This window comes from Salvelinus sp. IW2-2015, linkage group LG4q.1:29 (genome assembly GCF_002910315.2).
Source record: "Salvelinus sp. IW2-2015 linkage group LG4q.1:29, ASM291031v2, whole genome shotgun sequence".
Taxonomy (NCBI): domain Eukaryota; kingdom Metazoa; phylum Chordata; class Actinopteri; order Salmoniformes; family Salmonidae; genus Salvelinus; species Salvelinus sp. IW2-2015.
This window is the reverse complement of record NC_036842.1, coordinates 8,966,804-8,984,608: the sequence shown is the minus strand read 5'-3', so window position 1 is coordinate 8,984,608 and position 17,805 is coordinate 8,966,804. Positions and strand designations below refer to the sequence as shown.

General features: G+C 44.0%; 1 protein-coding gene across 2 annotated transcripts in view; it reads right to left on the bottom strand.

Annotated features, from left to right (window-relative positions):
- Positions 1-17,805, bottom strand: part of LOC111961385 (poly [ADP-ribose] polymerase tankyrase-1) — a 232,352-nt gene that overhangs the window by 142,699 nt on the left and 71,848 nt on the right. The window lies entirely within an intron of this gene.

Below are 17,805 nucleotides of genomic sequence, written 5' to 3'. Positions count from 1 at the left end.
ACTGTTGCATTGCATGAGCAGCAGGCCAATCACAGCGGGGCGTGAGGGGAACTCAATGAATATTAATTAGGTAATATATATCACAGATGGGCCAAAGAGACTGCGTCCCAAACCCCTACGGACCCTGTCAAAAGTAGTGCACTACATGTAAAGGAATTGGGTCCCATTTGGGATCAAGACAGAACATTGAAGACAGAGCAGAAACGAACTGAACACATCATGCTTTATGGTCTTAAAAAAAAAACTCTTTACAGAATCTTTAAGCTGTCTTGTCAAAGATGTAAAACCTCTGAACAGGCTTAGAAAGAGATTCATTAGCAGGGGCCACAGGTATTAACCTCTCAGGGGAAGGGTGCTGATCTAGGATCAGATTCTATCTGTCCATGTCATATTTTTTAACGGTGATCTAAAAGACAAAACTGGTCCTATATCAGCACTCCTACTCAATCTACATACATCTATTAAACACAAATGTCACAAGCAAATGAGAACCGAGCGAGAAACGTTCTGGAAATGTTTCTTGTTATCTACGTAACAATCATCCCAGTTTCAACAACAGAAAGGAAAAGGAAACAGAGAGTATTGATGTTCAAAACTAAACATTATGACTATAACTACTGTTCCCTGAAGGAGGGAACAGGTACAACACACACTATGTTCAAAACGTAACGTTATGACTATAACTACTGTTCCCTGAAGGAGGGAAACCAGGTACAACACACTATGTTCAAAACTAAACATTATGACTATAACTACTGTTCCTGAAAGGGGGAAACCAGGTACAACACACTATGTTCAAAATAAACATTATGACTATAACTACTGTTCCCTGAAGGAGGGAAACCAGGTACAACACACTATGTTCAAAACGAACATTGTGACTATAACTACTGTTCCCTGAAGGAGGGAAACCAGGTACAACACACTATGTTCAAAACTAAACATTATGACTATAACTACTGTTCCTGAAGGAGGGAACCAGGTACAACATCTATGTTCAAAACTAAACGTTATGACTATAATACTGTTCCCTGAAGGAGGGAAACCAGTACAACACACTATGTTCAAAACTAAACATTTGTGACTATAACTACTGTTCCCTGAAGAGGGAAACCAGGTACAACACACTATGTTCAAAAAGTAACATTATGACTATAACTACTGTTCCCTGAAGGAGGAAACCAGGTACAACACACTATGTCCAAAACTAAACATTATGACTATAACTACTGTTCCCTGAAGGAGGGAAACCAGGTACAACATACTATGGGGAGTTGAACTCTCGCAACTTTGTTTGAAGGATCTACAATCACGCCTGACAATGCCAATGAAATCCCTCCTCACTGGAAGCCCGCATCAACAAATAGCCCCACGGGAACAACTTTCATCACAGAAGCATCATCTCAGTAAGCACTGTTTGAAAAGGCACTGTATGTCCCACCCTGGACACCCTCCAATGGAGATAGAAAAATGCAATACGAGAGTGAGTACCGGAATGCTCTGCTACCGAAGCTCTTTTTCTGGTTTCTTATGAAGTCTAGAGACTGAATACGGGACAGTAGGATGGATGTGTGAAACACCGCTTGTCCCCTCGACTCCGCCGCCACCAGCCAATCGGCTGTAATAGCTGGCGGCTCCTGAGAGTTGTAAGTCTAGAATGGGATGCAAAGTCCCGGACCTTTTTCGGGAACCAGGAAATACCGTCTGTACCAGCCATTCTGGATCTTCGACACAGGAACCACTCAGATTGTTCCTGGAACAGGAGGATATTTCCTCCCTCAAACGGCCACTGAGGCCTCTGGAACAAAACAAAATATAATCTAATTTTACTCTTGTCACATGCGCCGAATACAACAGGTGTGTATAGACCTTACCGTGAAATGCTTACTTACAAGCTTATATCTACTTATCTAGCTCAGCTCGTTGAAAGTGGTTTTAGCGCCAGCGTTGGTTTGTGGTGGTAAATAGACGGCTATGAAAAAATATAGATGAAACTCTTGGTAGATAGTGTGGTCTACAGCTTATCATGAGGTACTCTACCTCAGGCAAGCAATACCTCAGACTACCTTAATATTAGACATTGCGCACCAGCTGTTATTGACAAATAGACACACACCCCCACTCCTCGTCTTACAAGACTAGCTGTTCTGTCCTGCTGATACACGTGTCGTCGTTCAGCCACGACTCGGTGAAACATAAGATATTACAGTTTTTAATGTTCCGTTGGTAGGATAGTCTCGAACGGAGCTCATCCAGTTTATTTCTCAGTGATTGCACGTTGGCCAATAGAACGGATGGTAGAGGCGGGTTACCCTCGCCGACAAATTCTCACAAGGCACCGTGACCTCCGACCCCTGTATTTCCTTCATGTGAATGACGGGGATTTGGGCCTTGTCTGGGAGCAACATTATCTCCTTCCTGTCTGATTTATTAAAGAAAAAGATCTTCATCCAGTTGGAGCTGAGTAATCGCTGTTCTGATGTCCAGAAGCTCTTTCGGTCTAAGAGACGGTAGCAGCAACATTATGCACAAAATAAGCTACAAACAATGCAAAACCACTTTACTAAATAAAAAGCATAATTATTCCCATACCATTACTGTAGAGAATCAGACAAATTATGCTACCCTCTGCCTATTGGCTACATAGCTTATTCAAGCTTGTCTCAATAATTTTTTATATTTTTAAAAAAATGTAACCTTTATTTAACTAGGCAAGTCATTTAAGAACAAATTGTTATTTACAATGACGGCCAAACCCGGACGACGCTGGGACAATTGTGCGACGCCCTATGGGACTCCCAATCACGGCCGGATGTGATACAGCCTGGATTCTAACCAGGGACTGTAGTGACGCCTCTTGCACTGAGATGCGGGGCCTTAGACCACTGCGCCACTCAAAATACAACARTGCCCCTTTAAGACAAAAAAACTCTTTACCTGACTTGCTTTTCAAAGATGTCTAGAAATGTACACGTTTTGTTCTCTTGTAGGAAGCAATCACTCCCCTATCGCTGATTACAAATTATATATAACTGGGCTAATAACTCACTAACTAGCAAAGGAAATGAACAAATGTGAGCACGTGGCTATATGTAGCTTTCGCTTTGATCTCAAAACAAGTGCAAACAAGCGCATCTGCTCARGCTGTAAAAACAGTCCAATTGAAAGTGAAGGGCATAGATCCATATATGGCAACGGTCTATTTGCATATAGGCTTACTGCAGCTCTGATTGGTTACGGCACACCGGTCTGTGTAGAGTATGGAGTTGAGTCATGCCTGTCAATGCAATAGAATCCTACTCCGATGCATTCTGCCTACAACAAAATCTCATAGTTAATTATGCATACTAAGTCTTACATGGTTTGTTTCGGTATGTTGCATTGAAAGTGGCTAATATTGYCGTTTGATTCCATCACAATTCCCACAGTGAAGGGAAACGMTGATAGTGTTAACWAGCAYGGAAAACTCTAGAAAGTTCAATCTCGTGCTTCTCTSCCCGAGTTGATATTTAGGGAACATTGGTCATAGGTACCGGTGACAAAGCGCCTTMTAACCTAGCTGGGAATGGGACAGACGGAACCCTTCTGTGGTAACAGACAGSGGCGATTCATAATCTAATCTAATCCCCGTGGAATGAAAAGCGTTGAGCTGGAGAAAGACAGCTCATTTCGAGGTTCATATGAACCACAGAGACTGTGTGTTGGATAATAGCATGGTCATGTCCAACCCTGCTCGTTCCCTCGACTCCGATACTAACCACCAATAGCCTACAGGGCCCATAACCTGTATCACTGGACACTCCATATGGAGTAGTAAGATACAGGCAGGATTCAGCATTGAAACCCAATAATGAGCCACCTATGGAGGAGGGCTGCCCCCTTGTGGACAGAGAGCGAATCGTCCAACTTGTTACCCCCAGATTGATATACCCCTTGAACCCTGTGAACATTGTATAAACTGCCTTAATTTTGCTGGACCACAGGAAGAGTAGCTGCTGCTTTGGCAGCAACTAATGGGGATCCATAATAAATACAAATACAAACACAAACACCATGGAACGTGGGGTTTCAGATGGGCATTAAACATGGACAAGCTTCCAACACACATTGTGCTTCTGTGAGACTGTATAGCCTGCATGAAGCACGTCCCCCTCATGGGCAGAGAGGGCTCCCGGCAATGGCTGACGTAGTACCCTGTTATCCCTAACAAAACGTGTCATCACAGCAATGTCAGTCCAACCTGCGAAAGGCAGCAATAAGGAACACATCGTCTAGTCTGCCGGAAATTCACAAGAAGAAGAAGTGGAGTGACTCAGCTGCTCAGGTGGGGGGGGGGGATACTTTACTCATTGGAGGAGCACGCAAGTCCTGCTCTCTCTACTCCTTCCAACTCCAGGAATTGAAAATYGGAATGGGGTCGCCATATCGCCGGGGGGGGGAACGCTAATAAGCTACATTCCCCGGATGTTATGCATGCTAGCCGACATTAGCCAGGAGGCTCTTTAGTCTAAGCTAGGCTAGCTATCCTCTTTGACCACAGCACGGTCCGTTTAGAATAACCAAGTTACTTAACGCTACGTATACTAAACAAGAGAGCTACCCAAGCATCTCCACTGTGGGGAGGCAGGAATAGCTAGTAGTAGTTGCTCGCCTCGGCGAGTTAGCTAACCTGGCTAGCATGCTATGCAGTGCTTGTTAGCTAACCTGGCTAGCATGCTATGCAGTGCTTGTTAGCTAACCTGGCTAGCACGCTATGCAGTGCTTGTTAGCTAGCCTGGTCCCGAAAGTCTATGTTGGACCGGACCACCGAGGTGGGATCGGAAACCTTCTGGGAAGAGAGGCAAGCGGTGCTTGACCAAGACAGACACAGGTGGTGGGGGGATACCCACAGAACCTGGTTGCCCTCTTTCTTAGAGTAGCCTCCCGTAACTGATGATAGAGTGCACAGGAGCGGGAGACATTTGACTCGACCAACGACCCTAACTCAGACTCAGCCGAGGTATGGGCAGCCGGGAGAGAAATTCACTATCGGAAACACAAAGCTCCCTAAAGAATGCTACACGATTGTAAAGAGAACCGGCGCCACGGACTAGTAGGAGAACAGTGCCAGTCGTCCCCTAGTCTCACAGAAAACTGATTGGAGAAAGGCAGCCTGAACCGAGCCGAGACGTACAAGACAACCAACGTGAGTATCTTTGAATCCATTGAGGCATGGTCGCGAACCCGGCTTGTTAGCCTTCGTCGTTTAGTTTGTGTTAGCTACTTACTGCTATAGCCAGGCCAACCAATTAGAGGAATAACTAATTGTTTGTGAATAGAAAACTTAAGAAAACCAAACAAACTTCAGCACACAACGGCCAGGGGGTTGCCTGACTGAAAGGGAAAACTATTGAACACATTCCCGATCCTGGAAACAAAATAGACGACATTCCCAATTCTTGAAAGACAATCGATCCTGTAATAACACTATAGACCACAATACCAATCCTGGAAAAACATGATGGACCACCTTCCCGATCCTGGAAAAAAGAAAATAGACCATATTACCGATCCTGGAAAAACACTTTAGACCAATCCAACTCTTACTTGACCAGTTCCGGAGCCAGATCTAAATCAGTCCCTGATTAGAGGGAATCACCCACCTGTTGTCCAGGTCTAAATCAGTCCCTGATTAGAGGGGAATCACCCACCTGGTGTCCCAGGTCTAAATCAGTCCTGATTAGAGGGAATCACCCACCTGGTGTCCCAGGTCTAAATCAGGCCCGATTAGAAGGGGGGGGGGGATTACAAGAAGTTACAGAACTGGCTTCGAGGTCCAGAGTTAAATTTGATGGGTATAGACCATATTAACGATCCTGTAATAACACTATAGACCACTGATCTATACCAGATCAATCTTTCAACAACCAATAACTATTGTAGCAAGTTAAGGCCATGGTGAGTGGTTGGTTTTAAAGGTGCGAATGTGTCTGTGTGTTGTGTGTGTTGTGTGGTTGTGTGTGTGTGTGTGTGTGTGTGTGTGTGTGTGTGTGTGTGTGTGTGTGTGTGTGTGTGTGTGTGTGGTGTGTGTGTGTGTGTGTGTGTGTGTGTGTGTGTGTGTGTGTGTGTGTGTGTGTGTGTGTGTGTGTTGTCTGTGTGTGTCTGTGTCTGTGTCTGTGTGTGTCTGTCTTAACTGCCTATCTAAAAGCAATCTAAACAAAGCTCACTAAAACATTCTGTTGGATGACAGCTCACAGCTTGCCAGTGATCCTAATATATACAGAATGTGTCCTAAATGGCATCCTCTTCCCTACATAGTGCACTACTTTTTTAACCAGAGCCCTATGGGCACTATATAGGTAATAGGATCACATTTAGGATGCTGTCACAGTGAATGCATTAGCTCTGTCATCTTTAAGTGGGCTCAAGGAAGCTACAGGAGATGGTATTGATTTAAACAGTCATCCCAAATGGCACCATATTTCCCTATTATAGTGCACTACCCGCACTATATGGGGAATAGGGTGCCATTCGAGATGCATGCTTAAGCTTCTGCCTTTAAGCTGAATGTTGGAGGTTACACACGCACACAAATACACACACACACACACACAGGCTACGGATATAAAATAGCTATGTATATTAAGTGAACATCAGAGGCAGAGCAGTGTACAGTGTTTAACCCCATCTCTCCGTAGTCTTCAGGCTTATTATAACCTTTAGTCAAGCTGTGTGCAGGTTAGACAAACCAGACCAGAACCATTTAAATTAGCATTCCTTTTCAATCCAAACTGGTAAACTGGAACAAAGGCAAAACAATATTATTGTTGTGGTCTGATAGTGTGTTTTGAATTCATATTCAGTTGCCATAAGGTCAGTTGATGGTACTCTATGCTTCAGAGGCTGTTGTGCCTACTGAGGCTGGCTCTAGCTAGTTAGCTCTGTTCTGTTCTGCAAGTTAGCTCTGTTCTGTTCTAGCTAGTTAGCTCTTTTCTGTTCTAGCTAGTTAGCTCTGTTCTGTTCTTGCTAGTTAACTCTGTTCTGTTCCAGCAAGTTAGCTCTGTTCTGTTCTAGCTAGTTAGCTCTGTTCTGCTCTAGCTATTTAGCTCTGTTCTGCTCTAGCTAGTTAGCTCTGTTCTGTTCTTGCTAGTTAACTCTGTTCTGTTCCAGCAAGTTAGCTCTGTTCTGCTCTAGCTAGTTAGCTCTGTTTCTGCTCTAGCTAGTTAGCTCTGTTCTCTTCTGTTCTAGCTAGTTAGCTCTGTTCTCTTCTGTTCTAGCTAGTTAGTCTGTTCTCTGTTCTATGTAGTTAGCTTGTTCTGTTCTAGCTAGTTAGCTCTGTTCTCTCTGTTCTAGCTAGTTAGCTATGTTCTGTTCTAGCTAGTTAGCTATGTTCTGTTCTAGCTAGTTAGCTCTGTTCAGTTCTGCTCTAGCTAGTTAGTTAGTTCTGTTCTAGCTAGAGAGATAGTCCTGTTCTAGCTAGTTAGCTAGCTCTGTTCTAGCTAGTTAGCTATGTTCTTGTCTGTTCTAGCTAGTCAGCTCTGTTCTGTTCCGTTCTAGCTAGTTAGCTCTGTTTTGTTCTAGTTAGTTAGCTCTGTTTTGTTCTAGTTAGTTAGATCTGTTTTGTTCTAGTTAGTTAGCTCTGTTCTGTTCTAGCAAGTTAGCTCTGTTCTATAGCTAGTTAGCTCTGTTTCTGTTCTGTTCTAGCTAGTTAGCTCTGTTCTGTTCTGTTCTTGCTAGTTAACTCTGTTCTGTTCCAGCAAGTTAGCTCTGTTCTGTTCTAGCTAGTTAGCTCTGTTGCTCTAGCTAGTTAGCTCTGTTCTCTTCTGTTCTAGCTAGTTAGCTCTGTTCTTTCTGTTCTAGCTAGTTAGCTATGTTCTGTTCTGTTCTAGCTAGTTAGCTCTGTTCTCTTCTGTTCTAGCTAGTTAGCTTTGTTCTGTTCCGTTCTAGCTAGTTAGCTCTGTTTTGTTCTAGTTAGTTAGCTCTGTTTTGTTCTAGTTAGTTAGATCTGTTTTGTTCTAGTTAGTTAGCTCTGTTCTGTTCTAGCTAATTAGCTCTGTTCTGAAATAGATAGTTATCTCTGTTCTGTTCTGTTTCTAGTTAGTTAGCTCTGTTCTGTTCTGTTCTAGCTAGTTAGCTCTGTTCTGTTCTAGCTAGGTAGTTAGCTCTGTTCTAGCTAGTTAGCTCTGTTCTGTTCTACTCTAGCAAGTTAGCTCTGTTCTAGCTAGTTAGCTCTGTTCAGTTCAGTTCTGTTTCAGCTAGTTAGTTCTGTTCCGTTCTGTTCCAGCTAGTTAGCTCTGTTACAGTTTGTCCAGCTAGTTAGCTCTGTTCTGTTCTAGCTAGTTAGCTCTGTCGTTATGCTGTTAGCTTGTTTGCAGCAGTACCTGTTTCTGTTCGTTCACTTTGTTGTTCTCCTCTAGCTAGTTTTCTGTTCTACTCTGTTCTGTTTCTACTTGTTCTGTTCTGCTCTACTCTGTTCTGACTCTCTCTGTTCTGCTCTACTCTGTTCTGCTTACTTTTCTGCTTACTCTGTTCTGCTCTACTCTGTTCTGCTCTACTCTGTTCTGCTCTCGTTCTGTACTGCCAGCGTTTGCTTTGTCTGCACATGAATGTAATTGAAATCCAATTAAGTGTCTACTGTGGAGGAATCTTTCTCCAACACCCTTTATACTGAGACACACACACACACACAACACACACACAACACACACACACACACACACACGCACTTAGATTTGACAGGGTCTGCGATGTCCGTGTGAACGGTATCACAAGAATAGAGCCAAGGAAGCATTTCACACACAGATTGTTCAGAAGTGTTAGGGTGTGTGTGTGTGTGTGTGTGTGTGTGTGTGGTGTGTGTGTGTGTGTGTACTATAATGGATATTAGAGTTGAACAATTGCCCTAACTGTAGGCCATACAAAAGATCAACAGAGAAACTACAGGACTAATTTGGACATTATTCGACATCATTTGATAGACACTTTTTATTATTTATTTTTTACACGCAAATAAGTTAATTTGTTTACGGTTCTATTTGTTATATTATAAGAGTAATAATAAAACCAAGTTTTTGTTCAACCCTGAACAAAAAATAATGAATTAGCTTGTTTTGTGGTGTATACCTTTGTGGTTGCTCAAACCACTTCAAAACAATAGATGTATAGTTATAAAAAGGATTCAGCAATGCTTTTAACTCGCACATCAAAGTACCTGTTTCCAATGATGTGTTTGGTTTCTAATCTATTAAACTTCACAGAGAGACAGAGAGAGAGAGAGAGAGAGAGAGAGAGAGAGAGAGAGAAGAGAGAGAGAGAAGAGAGAGAGAGAGGGAGAAGGCGAGGGAGAGAGAGAGGAAGATTGAGAGAGAGAGAGCGAGAGAGAGAGAGAAGAGAGAGAGTAGAGAAGAGAGAGGAGAGAGGAAAGATTGAGAGAAGAGGAAGATGTGAGGCGGCAGAGAGAGAGAGGGAGAGATGAGGATATTGAATTATCTTGGGACTGATGGGAGATGGTGTGGTATGGATCTGTGTTTGGACACAAGACTCCTTGTGCGTGCGTGTCTCCACTTCAAAAAGGACCCGACCTAACGAGCTAATAACCAAGTCATTAAATCCTCTATCAAACAACAAGCATGTAATAACCCTCGCTCAGATCTCGCTCAGATGGGTAAATGTTGCTGGATGTATCTCTGACGCGCACCGTGACCCAAATAGCAATACCCAAGACACCCAACTATATCACAGAATAACCCTCTGTGCAGTATCGGTTCGGTTTATTGTTTAGGGCCTGAATGTGGAGCTCGAGGAGAAGTTGGAAGCAATGGCCTTAATACATGTATGCTGCTGAAACAAGTTGGGATATAATCAAGAAGTGGGATACCCTTTTACTTGAGTTACTAGCTAGGCCTATAACACGTTTCACATATGAAGAGGGTGTGTGTTTAGAGTCCTGAATGTGGTCGGATATTCAAGTTTCACTGCGGGTGAGCCGCAAAAATATTTAACATTCTTTCAATCCGTTGGTCGGAGACCGGAACTGTCCCTTATTTGTGTGGTTCTAAAACCTTCTGATTTGTCCACGCGCAGAGCTAATGTTCCCTCCCCACGTGAGAATACGTCATGTCAGCCAAGTTTACTTTCCCTGGATAGCCTAGCTCACGAGAAAACGTCTAACTGAGGCCTAACCGGAGAAATAAAAAATAAAGAGAATAGCTATAACACCATCGTGGAAACAGGTGCTGCACGAGTTAAATCCCCGTGTTTTTGGAAGGACAACAACGTTGTAGATGGATACAGCCTGCACAAAGTGCAAAGCTGGTAGGTCTATTTGTTTTCGATAATTTGGGTTAATTAACAGTTAATTATTAGCCTACATTAATTCAGGCTTTCGTTCATTAGATCCTATACGCATGCATATTTTATTTTTTTTGCAGTCGATTCTGTGAATGGTTTATTGAACGTTTAGTGAACGTTTTAAATGAGGCCTAAACTATTTGATTATCAAAACAACATGGCATTTTAAAATGTTACGTTGTGAATGTTGTCAAATCATAGGATTTATAGTAAGAAGGCAAATTTTTTGAAGGCTATTTTTCTCAAAGCGATTTGAGTGACGCGTTGCGCACTGTGAAAAAAAATACAAATATATTGAATAGATAATAAAGGGTAATAGTAGCAATGGCCTAATATTACATCAGAATAGAAATGATTGTCAAACATTGACAGACACTCTGTAGACCTATAGGCAATAGAAGAAGATAAGGTACATATACATGAGTCTAGATCACATGAATCTGAATAGAATAATGTAATACAATATAATCCAGGTCAACTGGAAAGGAGATTGTTTTAATGAAGCAACAATGTGAAATAATCTGAATATTTTTGTTGTTGTTGTTGTGGCCACCCATTGGAGTGAATACACTTTAGAGCGCTGATCGAGGTGGAGAAGACAACAACAACACACACACCACACACACACACACACACACACACACACACACACACACACACACACACACACACACACACACACACAGCGGTCTGCATGTAATTATGGCATTCTGTTTCTCATGCCCTGATGCCTTCTCTCTCTCTGTCTCTCATGCCCTGATGCCTTCTTCTCTCTGTCTCTCATGCCTGATGCTCTTCTCTCTCTCTGTCTCTCATGCCTGATGCCTTCTCTCTCTGTCTCTCATGCCCTGAGCCTTCTCTCTCTGTCTCTCATGCCCTGCTATTCTCTCTCTCTCTGTCTCTCATGCCCTGATGCCTTCTCTCTCTGTCTCTCATGCCTGATGCCTTCTCTCTCTCTGTCTCTCATGCCCTGATGCCTTCTCTCTCTCTGTCTCTCATGCCCTGATGCTCTCTCTTCTCTGTCTCGTCCATGCCCTGATGCCTTCTTCTCTCTCTGTCTCTCATGCCTTGATGCCTTCTCTCTCTCTGTTCTCATGCCCTGATGCCTCTCTCTCTCGTCTGCTCATGCCTGATGCTTCCTCTCTCTGTCTTCATGCCTGATGCTTCTCTCTCTGTCTTCTCATGCCCTGATGCCTTCTCTCTCTGTCTCTCTGCCTGGATGCTCTCTCTCTCTGTTTCATGCCTGATGCTTTCTCTCTCTGTCTCTCATGCCTGATGCCTTCCTCTCTTCTGTCTGTCATGCTGATGTTCTCTCTCTCTGTTCTTCATGCCTGTAGCTCCTCTCCTCTTCTCTCATGCCCTGATGCCTTCTCTCTCTCTGTCTCTCATGCCCTGATGCCTTCTCTCTCTCTGTCTCTCATGCCCTGATGCCTTCTCTCTCTCTCTCTCTGTGTGCGAGACTGCCTTCAAAGGACCACATGAAATTACCACTTTGGACGGGCAAGATTGCGCTATAAATTATTTACAAATTCGAATGTATGAAGTTGCTTACTTTGAAGTTATTATGATTGGACCTGAATAGGATTTGGCGATTTGATAGGCTAAATTCAGTGCCATTTTCCCAAAGTCAGCCTCCTCCCACACACCAAGTCATTTACCTCAGCTTCAGAAGCATCTGCATTCACCACATGTTATCCTTAGTTATATTCTCCAGATTTGTATCGAGGGAATTGTTGATATGTTGTCAAACATTTATTCTAGAAAACATTTTCTTCTTAAAAATGTGTAAAAAATGCATTTTAGCATTCAAAGATGAAAAACGTGTTAATGCACTAGGCATATCCTGAAGTGTCTTAACAAAATTAAAATCAACCTTTTAAGACTGACTTCATTCAGTGTTCAGAGAAATGGATTTCCAGTATGTGCAAATATGCGCATATTTCATGAGGTAGTTCCTAATTTGCATATTTTAATTCGATATTTCAGAAAAAGTGTAATTCAAAACAGGGATATTTGTGTCGATATTCAAAGGTAAAGGGCAAAAAATACCCTATTGGGGTGTGGTGCCTAGKCTTAAAAGCTCATTATGGTGGCAATTTTGGATTCACAGTGACGTAAAATTACACAAGATAGTCTAAATGGGCATAGATATAACACAACTCTGAAAATTGCCTTCTATCGTACATTGTTTTACATTTATAAGTGCATAAACCTGAATTCAATGGTATTATAGCTGCCATATTGGATTTTGGCTGCCATATTGGATTTTGGCTGCCATATTGGATTTTGGCTGCCATATTGGATTTTGGCTGCCATATTGGATTTTGGCTGCCATATTGGATTTGAGGCTAAATCCAGTGTGGCCCAAAAGCTTCATTGCCAGAGTAGCAGATAGACAATCAAAATCCACTGAGAAAACCCTGACGTGACAAAATGTCAGTTTTTCTGTCTCTGGGCCACTGGTTGAATCAACGCTGTTTCATTTCAACCCCAACTATCTACAGTGTGTGATGACGTTCAATCAACATGGAAAGATTATTGGATTTGCKAAAAAGTCATCACCGTAAGGGCATTTAGTATTTTAGTTCCACCCAACTTGTGTGTATGTACTGACATGTATGTGTGTAATTGATAGATGCACACAGACACAAACTACATGTTAATGTTTTTAAATGTACAGTACCAGTCAAAATTCTGGACACACTTCCTCATTTTTCTRTATTTTSTARATTTTCTACATTGTATAATAATAGTGAAGACATCAAAACTATGAAATAACACATATGGAATCATGTAGTAACCAAAAAAGTGTTAAACAAATCAAAATATATTTTATATTTGAGATTCTTCAAAGTAGCCACCCTTTGTCTTGACAGCTTTGCACATTTGTTTAACACTTTTGTGGTTACTACATGATTCCATATGTGTWATGTCATAGTTTTGATGTCTTCATTATTATTCTACAATGTAGAAAATAGTAAAAATAAAGAAAAACCCTTGAATAAGTAGTTGTGTCAAAACTTTTTGTCACACCCTGATCTGTTTCACCTGTCTTTGTGCTTGTCTCCAGGTGTCTCCCATCTTCCCCATTATCCCCWGTGTATTTATACCTGTGTTCTCTGTTTGTCTGRTGCCAGTTTGTTTTGTTTGTCAAGCCTACCAGCGGGTTTCCCCTTGCTCCTGTCTTTTTCCCGGGTTTTGACCATTCTGCCTACCCCGACCCTGCCTGCCGTTCTATACCTTTTCACACCAGCCTGGATTACTGACCTCTGCCTGCCCTTGACCTGTCGTTTTGCCTCCTGTTCTAGTAATAAACTTGTGTTACTTCAACACTGTCTGCTTCTGGGTCTTCTCCTGAAATGTGATACTTTTGACTGGTCCTGTATGTAAATTGTAAAGTATTTTGTCTGTAATGTCATTTTTGGTTACGTGTCGGACCCCAGTAAGACTAGCCATCGGCGTCGGCTAATGGGGATCCTAAAAAATCTAATCAAAAATGCCTTTTTCCAAGTTTACAGTATTCTCTTGATGGGAACAAAGTTTGGTATGTAAACATTCACCGATACGCATCGGTTAAAATGTGGTCAGAAAATAGACATTAAGAATCGCCAGTTCACCATTTTTTTGTTGATCAAATTACTTTCTTTCTACCTGAAAATAACTCATCTTTTGTGACCACTGTGTCCTCTCCTTCAGTGTTGAACTTAGCATGTAGCCTAATTATGTAGCCAGTCATTGATCTACAAGTCATTCTGAATGCCGAACAAACCCCTGACAATATCAGTAGCCTCGTCTAACTGCACACGTGCGTAGCTTCATGCACTGACCAATGAGAGGTAGACCTATTCCTGATCTGGAACAACTGCATGTCACCTTCAGCATTCAAATGTTTGTAAAATGGCTTGAACAATATTATGCTTTATTAGTTGAATGACAACCAATGTCATTATCTGGATTATAAATAAAAAAATCAAATGTGCTTTTGAACATTTTGTTTTATCAGAATAAAAGTAAGCAAAGCTACAACCGGAGACAGAACTCTCCTCTAGGTGGCTACATGCTGATTGGGGCTCACGCTACATTTTATTTACATTGTTCAGGTTCACCATGAAATCAAATGTTTGTAAAATGGCTTGAACAATATTAAGCTTTAATAGGTGAGTGACAACCACTATAATTATTTTTTTAATCCAATGTGCTGTTACATGTTACTGGCCCAACGCTCTAACCACCTGCCACCCCAAACTAAATAATTGGAGGATGCGGGTAATTGATGATGAGTTAATTAGTTGTAACGTGTGTTAGTTCTAGGACAGAAAACTCAAGTGTGTGTTCCTCCTTCCTCGCCAAAGACCAGGAGTGGAAAACACTCGAATTAGATCATTGAAAGGCAACAATACATAAAAAAAAATCCTGTGTTGATTTGATATCAATATTCTACTGATTTAATTTCAACCTTGATTTCTGCTCCAACTTTAGATCTGATCATTAATATCTGAGACGGGAAGTTTTTTGTCTTTTAGCTTTATAGCCTGAACTGACAAAAAAAATAACATCAATAATCAATAACAGGAGACTGACTGACTGTCACATTTCATCGTGACTCAACTAAACGATGAGGTCTTGTATCTGTTTCAGCATGTACAGCTGTGTTGAGGAGAGAGGATAGAATAGGAGAATACCAACCAAGATGTATATAGTTAAAGCTGAGGATGTTTCCTTTCACCCCCCTTTCCTCACCCTTCTCCCATCCTCTCCTCACCCTCCTCCCCCCTCCTCACCCTCCTGCCTCCCTCTCATCCCCCCTCTCCTCACCCTCCTCCAATCCCCCCCTCTCTCCTCACCTCCTCCCATCCCCTTTCCTCTCCCCCCTCATCCTCACCCTCCTCCTTATCCCCCCCTCCTCACCCTCTCCCATCCCCTCATCTTCACCCTACTCCTTCCATCCCCTCTCTCTCACCCTCCTCCCCCTCACACCCCCTCCTCCCTATCCCCCCCTCTCCTCACCCTCCTTCCCTCACCGCCTCCTTCCGCCATCCCCCTCTTTCTCTCCCCCCTTCTCCTCACCCCTCCTCCTATCCCCCCTCTCCTCACCCTCCTCCCATCCCCCCCTCTCTCTCACCCTCCTCCATCCCCCTCTCCTCACCTCCTCCCTCCCCCTCTCTCCTCACCTCTTCCCTCACCCTCTTCCCATCCCCCCTCTCTCCTCTCCCCCTCTCCTGCACCCTCCTCCTATCCCTCATCCTCACCCTCTCTCCCATCCCCTCCTCCCTCACCTCCTCCCATCCCCTCTCTCCTCACACCTCCCTCTTCCCTCACCTCCTTCCCCATCCCCCCTCTCTCCTCACCCTCCTTCCCTCACCCTCCTCCTGTCCCCCTCTCTCCTCACCCTCCTCCTGTCCCCCCTCTCTCCTCACCCTCCTTCCCTCACCCTCCTCCTTCCCCCCTCTCTCCTCACCCTCCTTCCTCACCCTCCTCCTGTCCCCCCTCTCCTCACCTCCTTCCTCACTCCTTCCTGTCCCCCTCTCTCCTCACCCTCCTTCCTTCACCCTCCTCTGTCCCCCTCTCTCCTCACCCTCCTTCCTCACCCTCCCTCCTGTCCCCCTCTCCTCCTCACCCTCCTCCCATCCCCTCTCTCCCCACCCTCCTCTCCATCCCCTTCTCTCCTCACCCTCCTCCTGTCCCCCCTCTCTCCTCACCTCTTCCCTCACCTCTCCTCCCGTCCCCCCTCTCTCCTCACCTCCTCCCCTCACCCTCCTCTCCCTCACCCCCTCCTATCCCCCTCTCTCCTCACCCTCCTCCTATCCCCCCTCTCCTCACCCTCCTTCCCTCACCCTCCTCCTATCCCCCCCTTCTTCCTCACCCCTCCCTCCATCCCCCCTCTCCTCACCCTCCTTCCCTCACCCTCCTCCCCTACCTCCTCCCCACTCCCCCTCTCTCCACCCTCCTTCCCTCCACCCCTCACTGGTCCCCCCTCTCTCCTCACCTCTCCCCATCCCCCCTCTTCCTCACCCTCACCCTCACCTACTCCCTCGTACCCTCCTCTTCCCTCCTCCTATCCACAGCCTCAGTGTTTGTTTTGCATCGTTCAAGTCTGGCCTGAGGTGGTTTGCAATGCACACACACTCATTAAGAAACACACACACACAGCCCCCCCTCCACCACCACCATCCGTTTGACGTCCCTAGTATGGGCACAGGAGAGGACAATTATTACTGGGCTATGGAGATAACTGGTTGTCAGATGGATAGAGAGAGAGAGAGAGAGACAAAGACAGAGAGAGAGAGAGAGAGGGTCTCCTCGGACAGGAGAGAGGGGGAGGAGATGGGAAAAGGAGAGGAGGTGATGGAGAGGAGAGGGGGTGATGGAGAGGAGAGGGGGTGATGGAGAGGAGAGGAGGATGAAAGGGAAGGATGATTCCCCTGGCCCGTGGTCTGCTGTAGCTGATAAGAAGGCTACCCCTGCTGATCCGTCTTAACAGAGACACACACACACACTTGGATAAGACAAGATATGCTAACACAGTCAACCCCCTCCTTCCAACACACACACACACAGACACACACACACACAGACACACACACAGACACACACACACAGACACACACTCACACACACACTCCCCACTGGGAACAGACGTCAGTTCAACATCTAGTTCTGATTTCCGCTTGGTTGAGGTGTCAACTAATGTGAATTCAACAACAACATTCAGCATGTCATTGGATTTAGGTAAAAAAAAAAAAAATGCCCTTACGTTGATAACTTTTTTGCAAATGTATTTAGTTTTCCACGTTGATTCAACATCGACACAGATTTTTTTTTTTTTTGGGGGGGGGTTGAAATGACTTGGAAACAACATTAATTTAACCAGTTTCTGGCCAATGGGTCTCTTGTCCTGTGTGACAGCCCCAATTCCATTGATCCTAGTCCAGGAGGCCATATGAGGATCAGAGCCCAGTCTGTATTACAATAACCTGGACCACACACACACAGACAGACACACACGCAGACACACACACACGCAGACAGACACACACACGCAGACACACACACAGACAGAAACACACACACACACACACACACACACACAGACACAGACACACACACAGACCCACACACACACACACACACAACATAAACTCTCTCTTCTGAACAGTGAATGTTTTGGTTTTGGGTGGCAATTTAGTTTCTGGGCTGCACAAGATGTTCATAAATGAATGATGAAGTAAATTCCTGTTGAAAGTGTGAATAATTGATGGAGCAGAGGTAACAAACAAAGGACTGCTGTTTATTAATTAGGGTTAATAAGACACTGTAGAATACTCCACTAACGGTACCTCATTTCTCACACCCTACCTACCGTCCTCCATGTTTGGAAAGGCAGGAGAGCCAGGCTAACAGGAATATGCCATTGCATACTAAACACTGTTCAATCCCTCCAGCCTATTGTGGACTATCCCTACCTGGGGAAGAATG